At 31.5% G+C, this 11252-nt stretch overlaps 1 long non-coding RNA gene across 1 annotated transcript; it reads left to right on the top strand.

Annotated features, from left to right (window-relative positions):
* The first annotated feature begins 789 nt into the window (after nt 1-789).
* On the top strand, nt 790-3427 carry LOC141663860 (uncharacterized). The gene is made up of 5 exons (XR_012551695.1): nt 790-865; nt 1725-1888; nt 2095-2262; nt 2406-2689; nt 2836-3427. It is a non-coding gene; the product is annotated as an uncharacterized LOC141663860 (long non-coding RNA).
* Nucleotides 3428-11252: the final 7825 nt, after the last annotated feature.

The following is an 11252-nucleotide window of genomic DNA, read 5'->3' as shown; positions in this document are numbered from 1 at the left end:
GGAGAGAGAGGGAAATTGAGAGAGATTATGCATACAAATATACACGTACCAGAGGACTCGCTAGAGAGTGAATTATTGTTAATTTATTAAAAGGTATCTTTCTCTGTCGTTTATGATTGTTAATTGTCTCGTGTTCTGTATATATTTGTGTATTATATGTCTACATGAGATGAATGTGAATTTAGCTGATATGTATATGAATTGAATATGAAATTAGTTGATACGTTTATGAATGCTATGAAAATAAAATTAGCTGGTATCTATATGAGTTGGATTTGAATGTAGGCATTTAATTAGCCGGAAAAGTGATATATTCATTTACATATATGAGTTGAATAGAAAGCTAGATGATAAGACTATGTACTGTTGTACACTACACATATATGCATTATGTATATAATGTAGCAGTACACTCACCATAGAGCTGATTAATTAACTTTAATTCTTTAAATAAAATAGATTTTTCAATTGTTTTGTGGATGTTCTCAGTATGTACAGGTATATAATGAGATGAATGTGAATTATGCTGATATGTTTAAGGTTCCGCAAGGTAATGTTGATCAGTTTCTTATAAAAGTAGCAGTAACGGATGAATTTAGATATGTTCTTTTTATTTGGTTTGTTGATCCTGATTGGTTGATTTGTTTAGATGCGTAACATGAACTTCTGGATAATTTGATAGAGCATCTGCAATCTATACATGGTCAAAGTTTAAGGGTCTAACCATCAGAATGTTGATTTGTAAGTTATAAGTTACTTTAAAGATGCTTATACATTAGTACCTGATAATTTTAGGCTTTGCGAAAATGTCAGCAGATTTAGCTGAGGTCGCAGTTGCTCACTGCCGGTTAATTGTATTTTCCAAGTAAGCTTCTTATACTCATTTTCAGTTCAGTGAGGCTGCTAATTACTCTTCAGTTTTTAAAATACATCTAGATTGCTCTAAATTGTCCCATCTAAAAAATAGGTTTATACCTAATTTGTTTAAATATTACACATGCAGCATTTATTATCTAATTCGACACCCCCTCAAGATTCATCGCATGCAGTGAATTATAAATGATATTGTTATCATATTTTAGCGAATACAAGGGCTATCACGCAAAATCATGATTCATATATACATTTACTAATATATACTCTTGCATATCTTAAACTTAAATATACTAAGGTTTTTTTCTGCAGGTTCATTGATTCATCCATTGCTATAAAAAACTTCTACTGAAATATTGACCTAAATAGGCACATAATTAGACTGTGAACTGATACCAAGATTCTTGAATTCTTAGTGAGTTTTTATTTACACATATTTCCACTTTTCAACATAGGTACATGATTACCTGTCGTGATCTTTGATAGTTAAGGCTTGTAAAGATGAAATTGTGTGATACATTTGTTCTGGACTCCTCACAACGGATTAAACTGTGATGTTCAGGCCATGACAGTGCTTGTAGCCTTGTTTACTTCTAATGTCGTGAGCTATATTTGATATCAAGTTTCAAGTACATTCTTTTCTCAAACTAAAAAAGATTGTTATGTAATGAAACTTTGTAATATTTAGCAAGTAAGATTGCTAGGCAAGTTGTATATTATTACTGTTTAACATGAGAAGACAAGTTTAAATCGATATATCTAAAATAAATCAGATTTCCCCAAGTTGTATATTATTTTTTTTCATGATACATCTGTCATAAGATTTTCAATTCTGAAACTTCTAAAACCAGGTTTATCGGATTTTATATACAAATTCTAGAATGGTCTTTTGGTACTTGGATCAGGGGGTGTTCAAAAGCTGTAGATGTGGGATTCTGATGAACATAATCCAAGTGGAAAAGGTACTAAAAGATTTACAAGAATGACTTATACTCAGTGTCTGCTAGGCTACAGGGTATGTTTAGGTATGCAGTAATTACTCTGTTTAGATATATTTAGATAGACTATTAATGTGTTGATTAGCATATATTGTTTGTAAGATGAGTAAAAGTTGTAATGAACGATTTAGTTAATGTATATACAATGTTGAGACTAATGAGGTAATATTTGTAATTTGTCTCATCAAAATTGATTTTAATAGTACTGTGTTGACTTGCATAGGTAAAATATGTACTGAATATCATGATTTCTTCAGGAGCTGATGCTCATGTAAGTTACAGATTTCTGTATTTACTCATAAGGATGTGAGTGCGTGTTAGCATCAATTTAAAACAGAAGCAACGGAAACTTGACAGTGGAGGAAAATCTTTGGTTTAGTGCAAGATGCAGGTATGTCACCCAATACTGTTCGTGCCAAATTGTGCTTCGTGGTGTATCTTAATTTTTATTTTGATAACATCTTTAACTGATTTTATGCACGTGGTAATCTAATACTGTAGTTTACTCTTGTGCATATGTATATTACCTGTTAGTTTGCCAAAGGCATAAAAGGTTTTAGTTGCTGAAAGAGTTATTGTATCTTTGGGGCTATCAAATGTGAGGGGTTCCATTGTTGGGATAGTGGAGAAGCAAGGAATCTCTAGGGGCAGAGAAAATGAGTAAACGTTGGGCTGGAAATTGTTATGGAACTTTCTCTATTGATCTTATATGAGCCTACTTCTGGCTTGGATAGTTCATCTTCTAGTCTACTACTGAAAGCACTTCGCCGTGAAGTTGCTGAAGGAGTAAATGTATACATGGTTGTACACCAACTGAGGTAATTACTACATCAAAATTTCCCAAAAGCATTGCACTTGATAGGATTCTGTTGACATGCGAGTTCATGTCATGTAGTCTTCAAACAATGAATAATGTTCTGGTACTTACTTTTTGCTAAGCTAATTGCTATTTCCTATGCTTCAGCTACACCTTGTACAAGATGTTTGATGATTTAGTACTTTTATCAAAAGGTGGTCTTACTGCGTATCATGGGCCAGTGAAGAAGGTAGATGAGTACTTTGTTGGGCTTGTACTTGTACTTGTCAGATATGTATATGAAGCATTGATAGTTGGGAAAAATGAAAATCTTTCCTGTTGCAACTACCAACTGGTCATTTTCCTACTGATGATGCACGAGTACAGTTTCATTCTAATCATAACCGGGTCAGTCGATACAAGTACATTAATTCAGGAAGTAGATTTGATATAAGGTCTCACTGGGAGAAAACGCTTCTAATGAATGAAATCATGACCGGTTCAGTATATACGAGGTCAGTAGTCTCAAAGATGACATTGGATTTTCTAGAGGATAGTGGGTGGTACAAAGCTAATTATAGTATGGCTGATCATCTTGAATCGAGCCACAACCCAAGTATAATTTTTGTGACCTCTCCTTGCAATAACGGAGCATATTACTATAATTGGACGCAGTTATCAGGATGTATATACAGTAGGAAGGTTGAGGGGAATGAACTAATTGCCAAACTTAGAGTTAATTATGTAATTTCTTTTATTATACTTGTGATAACAACTTTGCTGTTTTTAATACTTTTTAAATGTTACATATGCCTAGTATAGTGTAATGTATATTTTAATTTAGTGTTAGATTACAAATGCTACTATTACTTAATTCAAAAGATTTGTGTTACAATTGACAGAACAGACTGTTACAATAAATTATATGGGACCCACAGGTGGTCCCACTTATGCAATCTTGATCAAGTTATTGTATCACTCATTTTGTGTTACATTTGGGCCTGTTGGTGTTACAGTATGTGCCTATTGTAACATTTTCTTCTTTGTTACAATAGATCAGTGCAGTGTTACATTAGGGTGTCTATTGTAATGCTCGTATATGTAACGCCCCCTGGTGTTACAATAGACCCATTGTAACGCTTTTAAGGCCTATTGTAACACCATTTAGGAATTACAATAGCCCACTTATGGTGTAGTGTTAATATATTCTGAGTTGTTCTGCCAGAGTTATTCCAAGTCCTGATGATTTCTCTTTTCTTTTCTAAATCAGATTTAAGAGATTTATTCAGTTTTAGCACTTCATCTCTAACATACAAAGCCTCATCTCTTTTCTTCTAAGTTTGATGAAATATAACTAACTCATTTTCTATGTAGTCATTTCTATTTCTAAGAGCAAGACTTTCAGATGTTAATCTTTCATTTGTTAAAGTATAAACTCTAAAACTAATGAACATGGTTTTAAGATATAATCCCAACTCAGTAATATCATCTCTAAGAAAAGCAAGAGTGGTTTCAGGTACCTTCAATTCAGCAGCATCAGAACTGCTATCAGCATTTGCCATCGAGGCATAGTTCTCCTCATCTTCAGAATCTGAAGTGTCTGCCTAGTTTTTCTTCTTTGTGATAAGTGCCTGGCCTTTATCACCTTTTCCTTTCTTACAGTTAGGAGAGATGTGGCCTCTTTCACCACAATTGTAGCATTTGACATTTGAGTTATCTCCTCTATCAGACTTTCCTTCTTTGCCTTCAGACTTTCTAAACCCTTTCTTTTCAGAACATCCATCTTTCCTAGAAAACTTCATGCCCTTTCTGAATTTCTTGTAGGCTATCTTTGTGATACCCTTCACCATAAGAGCACACAGCTGCATCATCTCTGCATCAACATCCACTTCAGATAACAGTTTCTGAATTATTATCATCAGAAACTGATGATTCTGAATCAGACTTTATGATGAGAGCTTTTCCTTTGCCCCCTTTGAGATAACCACTTTAGGAGATTCCTCCTCAGCTTTAATAGCAACTTTCTTTGACTTTCTTCCATGCCTTTTGCTCCTTTGATCCATCTCAAGTTCATGAGTCTTGAGCATACTGTAAATTTCATCAAGAGTAGTTTCAGTAAGGTCATAGTTGTCTCTTATGGTAGTAGACTTCAAATCCCAATTTTCAGGAAGAGCTAAAAGGAATTTTAGATTTGAATCTTCAAGATCATATTCCTTATCCATCAGTGATAGATCATTCAAGAGTTTGGCAAATCTTTCATATATATCAGTTAATGACTCATCAGATTTTGAGTTAAAGTGCTCATACTCCTGTGTGAGTATTGTCTTCATGTTCTTTTTGATGGCTTCAGTTCCCTGAAAACTTGTCTCCAAAGCATCCAATATCTCCTTTGCAGTCTTGCATCCAATTGCCCTGTTTGATATGACATTGTCAATTGCACTATACAGCAAATGCCTTACCCTTGCATCCTTGGCAATAGATGAGATGCCTTCAGCTGTGTAATCACCTTTCTCCCTTGGTATAACCTTTGCTGGTTGATCAGAAACTGCAACTGAGAGCTTGGTAGGCATATATGGTCCATCATTAATTCTATCAAGATATTCTGGATCTATGGCTTCTAGAAATATAGCCATCTTTACCTTCCATATAGGATACTCAGATGCTCTCAGTATGGGAACCCTAATAGTTTCATATCGACTGTGGGTTTGATTGTTTTGAGTGTCTTGAGTTTTGGTGGGCTTGGTTGGAGTTTGTGTTTCTTCAGACATGATTGTAAACCAGATCTTACTGTTTGTATATCAACAAAGTAGCTCTGATATCACTTGTTAGGTCACACAATACTATAGAACGGGGTTGAATATAGTGTTTATACAATCAAATCGATTTATCAACACATGTATATAACAATAATCAAGTATATTCAATATAATAAACTTTGTTAGAATAGAATAGTTGTTCTCTCTCGGTGATGAACAATATGACTAAGAGCTGCTAGGGTTACAATGAATAATATTCTCTCGTGAATGATAACACATATAGTGTAAACCCTAAGCTGTGTTTATATAGTACACAATTACAAGATCTCTTCTAATTGATATGGAATATAATTTTGTCTCCTAAAATATATCAATCAGATATTATCTTCTACAAGTCTTTTAGTCCTCTAACTCTCCATGCATATCTTCTACTATTTTAGTCACGATCCTTTCCTGTAAACCAATTGCTTTCCTTATCTGAAGTATCCGCACTTAAGTCATGAAATAAATTCTGACGGCCTTAAGTTCTGATATAAATTCTGAGTTCAGTAAGTTTTGATTTCCAGTAGGTCCTGATATTAAGTTATGAAACTAAACACAACAGATTAGACATGACATCTCAAATATATCTAACAAACAACTATTGTCAACCTTGTTGATATGAAATATTCAATTTTCTAGCTCTAATCGCAGGTTTGATTTTAGAATACTTCTTTCTCTCCCTCTCCTCTTTCTCTCTCTACCGGATCGAGTGTGTGTATAGTGACGAGTGTGTGTATCGTGTGTATATATACTTTATTCAAGCATTATAGAATAGATTTTGAATTTTGTAAAACTAGTCTTCAAGTTTATTCTAATTAAATAATGCCACTAAATAGCTGATTATATCCTGGTTGTTAAAAAAATGGACCATTAACATGATTATTCCGCATAATTTTTTATATAAAAAGATCTCCATAGAGTGCGATTCTCACGACTCACGCCACTGGCATGATCTATGTTGCTTTACTGTTTATTCGCTTCACCAAATTCACATGGCAATCAAACAAACCCTCCAGTTATTAGAGCATTTGCCTTTCTTTTTAATTCATTCAGCAACCTTCATGAGGGGTCCAAGAAAAATATAAATTGATTTGCAAAGGACTTTGTTTTCTCTTTCATGTGATAATTTTCTGCCTTCTTTTTTATTGATTTTATGTTTTATATTAAAATATCAAATTTAAAATAAAAATAATTCAACCATTTTTATTATAAAAGTGAAGTAACACTTTCAACGACATAATATTTCAGTACGTGATATTGAATAAATATTCAAGTATATATTAAATCACTAAATCAAACATATAAAAATACAACTATCACACCATAAACAAAAATATTACACAATATTAAATGAGAACTAAACTATTAATATTATATCCATTATATTTATAATAAGCTTATAACCGGTGTGACCGTACTTGCCTCTTTTGAGCTAACCCTAATAAACTTTATGCATTATATTTATATGTTTATTATGCCCATATGTATTTTTTAAACTCATCATATCTCATAATTTGGTCCAGAAGTGGATATTTTATTTAGAATAAAATTGTGTTATGTACTCTATATTATATTTGGTCTAATCCAAACCTAAAAAAAAGTTCAGTAAAAAAAACTTAATAGAGAGTTATAGAACTAGATTTCAAAATATATAATGAACTTTTTTTTGTTATGGAGGTTCAAATCTTGTTTTTTGATACTTGAAAATCAGTGAAGAGCTGGCAAATACTTCATCACACTACGATTGGATTTTTAATATTAAAATTTTAACTTTTAATTTTAAAGTCCATTTAACAGCCCCAAATGTTTTCACCCAAGGTCTACGAATTCTCATAAACGACCTAGGCCCGGTTTATAACTATGAGTAGGGTTGTAAATCAACCCAATTGTACAGAACATAACTCTTAACAATTCAATTATTAGCTTGAAAATGTATTAAAGCCAAACTCTATCTTTTATTGAGTCAAATTTTTTGTTCATTTATCGACTAATTAATAAAAAAGATATCTGCGAACATGTTCTTGAACATCTCACGAATTATCATTCAATGAAAAACTCATGAATATTGTTCAAGAAATTTTGATTCTAAACAACTTAGTTTACAAACTCGTTCTCACACTTAGTCTCACTTATTTCTTTTTAATATAAATATAAAATATAAAATAAAACTTTTAAAAAACTTACAATAAAATGAATAAGTTTGATGATTTAGCATTCTTATTGTAAATAATATGGAGAAAATAATTTTTTAATCACTCAAATATTTATTTTTTAAAAACCTACCACCTAGATTACATTTTTATTTTTTTGTCACTAACATTACTTTTGTTTTGAATTCTACCCCATTTCTTTAATTTTGACTTCATTTCGTTAAAACAACCGAAAGCGAAGAAAGTGATGCCGGAATCTGGGAAGCCTAGAAAGCGGCACCGTCCAAACCAATTTATGATCAAATCGGCTCTATTTTATATGATTTTTCAGTGTAAATCACTCTATAAAAACTGATCAATTCATATCTAGTAACAACAATTACAACCAAAGTGCTTCTCGATTATTCCGTCGAGTTCCAGTAAAAAATTCTGATGACTTTCAAATTCGATAATTGCAAAATGTATTCAAAACTCCATAAAATTTAGTACATATGAACCAATATACTACTACAAGACTATTACACCAACTGATATTAACAAATAATCAATTAATCAGTTAAAAAAATGAAGAACACAAGTGGCTTCTATTTTTCCGGTAAACACAAAATTATAACACAAAATGATGAAATAAGTACATGCAAACTAAAAATTGAACGATCTATACATTCATAATTTCAAAATTAATGAATGAATAACAAAAATAAAATCTTAAAATTAATGTTTTTTAGAAAATATTAACAGAATCGTTTAAAATGAAAAAGAAATGTAACGTTAGTGACAAAAAAATGTAAGTTGGGCGGTAGGTTTAAAAAAAATATATAATTGAGTGATAAAAAAATCATTTTTTCCTAAATTATGTTATTTCCATTCAAAATATTGATATGGATACAAATATACGAACACAAGTTAAATATATATATATATATATATATATTTACAATCTACCATGTACCGTAATTTAAATCTTCAATGCAAAAAACTATAAACGTAATAAAAATGAATAAATGGATAATATAAATTGGCTGATTGATTTGTATACAAATATGTATACCATTATTTATTAAATCTTATATTGTAAGCGTGTGTCGTTTACGAGAAAATTTAACTAACAATTCATATACTTACTCACAAGTCTATTCACGAACGTTGTTATTGAACTTGATGGTGATTTTTTTCGATTTATATTGTGCTCAAGTTTATTTATATACAAATCGAGCCTAATAATTCTCTTCATGTTCGAATCATTAATAACTCGAACCGAACACCGAACTATTTGTGAGCATATCGACTTATTTACAACCGCATGAGAGTATATTATGTTAAATTACAGTAAAATGAACATGTGAGATTCTGTATGATGTTAATATTTTTTAATTAAAGGTTTCATCAACTTTTATCTATCCAACTTTTATTTTAGGTTTAATGACCTTTTGGCCCTTAAAGATTGGGCTGTTGTAACCATCAACCCCAAATTTATGAAGTCATACCTTTTAAATCATATAGTATAAGTCTTCATACCTTTTAACCATTTTCAGCAATAAAATGACATATAGGAAAAAATCAGAAGGTAAAACCTTTTTTTACTAAAATTGTTCCCTGGCGATTGAGTTTTTATATACATTTTGAACCCTAAACATTCTAAGACTTTAGTTGCTCCAAAATTAAACATCATAAACTTAATTACAGTGGCGATTAATAATTTTCGGGCTTAGATTGTGTGAATCATTCAATGTCGGGTATAGCAACGCAACCATTCTTGGTATTTCTCTTATTCTCAGTTTATATTTTACAGATAAATATTTGCCATTTTGATCAGTTGGTTGAATGTTATGCTCAAAACTTTGTATATATGTGTGTCAGTTAATGTTTAGATTTATTGTGTGTACCCCGTTGTTCATAACCTTTTAGTTGTCTGTATATTAAACCTAATGATTAAATAATGTAGTCGGATGTTTATATTTATGTGTTAAATATGTTTATATCCATTTATTTTTTATTAAAGGTGATGATGTTTTAAGTATGTGTTTGTTTCAAAGAGGGAAGTTAAAGTGGATTCCCAGAACTGAATATGTATGGGTAAAGCCATTACGTTTCATTTCCAAGACCTTGATGAAATTACTTTGAAAAATATTAGAGGGTGGACTAATGTATTGGGTTATGAGAGCTTTGGTTCTTTGTGTTACAGACTGCCTAAGCAAGAGTTGGATGTATATTCACCATTCAAATGAAAAATAATTGGTACCATTTGAAGGTCAAAATGTTCAAAGCAGGTGTGAAGGAGATGATAGCAATGATGTACGAGATTTGATTGATGAAATTAAATACTATGACTTTGCTAATAGTGACTACTCCATGACAGATGATGACCTTCTTTTTAGTAAGAATGTTGAAGAGGAAGTGGAATGGTTTTATAGACTTAGGTAAGGACTTGGTTTAAGTTAAAAGAGAGAGGTTGAGAGGGATGTGGACATGCAGTTTAATGATGATTACGACAGTTATGATCTGGAAAGCTTGGCTGGTAATGAATTTCAAGATGAGTTTCTAACTCAGAAGAGGGAGAAAGCATTTCCAGTGTTTGAAGAGAAAGAAAAGCCAAAGTCGAGAGTTCGAATGATATTCAATAATTACAAACAGTGGAGGGAGGAAATACAGAACCATAGTACTAGTGAGGGGAGGGTCATCAGGATCTCTAAAAGTAACATAACCAGGATTAGGGCTGTGTGTCAACCACCATGCCCTTGGATATTATTTTCATCATTAAATTTTGACAAAACCATGAAAATAAAAATTGTGGGACTAGGTATATTTTAATTCTTTTCTTGGTTTTCTCTATTATAATTATATGTGTGTGTATTAGCTACTAACTGACCATTTCTTTATTACATTGATAGACCATACATATACTAGAGAGCAGACGGGGTACTCTTCATTAATTCTGGGTTTTTATATAGAAAATACTCCCCAGAATCTTGAATTAATCCAAACTGTCCAATTAAAGTCTTTCATATCTCATCGAAGATCTGTTATCATACCAGGTGCACTTGTCGAAGCACTATAGAAGATCAAGAATGAAAAGAAAGACAAAAGTGGAGGACCTTCAACAAAGAATAAAAAAGACACATGAGATGCAACTTTTTCACTTTAATCTAGTCATGCATTTATGTAGTTTTAATTGATGCTAAAGCAATTTATCACAATTTATGTTTATGTGGAATTGATGTTATTTATCTTTTAGTTACAACTATATTATAGGATGTAATGACAGATTATGAACTTATTAATAAAATCACTATCTTTTACAATTGTGATAATTTCATTATAAATTTTGATTACAATGTTGGAAAATTTAGTTAGATTATATTTCTTAGTGTTTGATTCCACTTCATTGATAATTTCATTATAAATTTTGATTACAGTGTTGGAAAATTTGGACTACCTAGTCATACGTCAAAAGCTACATTACTACTACAAAGGTTTCATTTAGGTAGATCATATTTCTTAGTATTTGATTCCACTTCATTAGTCATCAGTACAAACAACAAAATGACTACAATAATGACCATATACATTAAAATGGGGTTTCTCTTCTTCACCTTCATCTCAGATATAACTTCTAATTTCATAAAATTATCCTCCA

Source organism: Apium graveolens, chromosome 6, assembly GCF_009905375.1.
Source record: "Apium graveolens cultivar Ventura chromosome 6, ASM990537v1, whole genome shotgun sequence".
Classification (NCBI taxonomy): domain Eukaryota; kingdom Viridiplantae; phylum Streptophyta; class Magnoliopsida; order Apiales; family Apiaceae; genus Apium; species Apium graveolens.
This window is presented reverse-complemented; position numbering and strand designations above follow the sequence as displayed.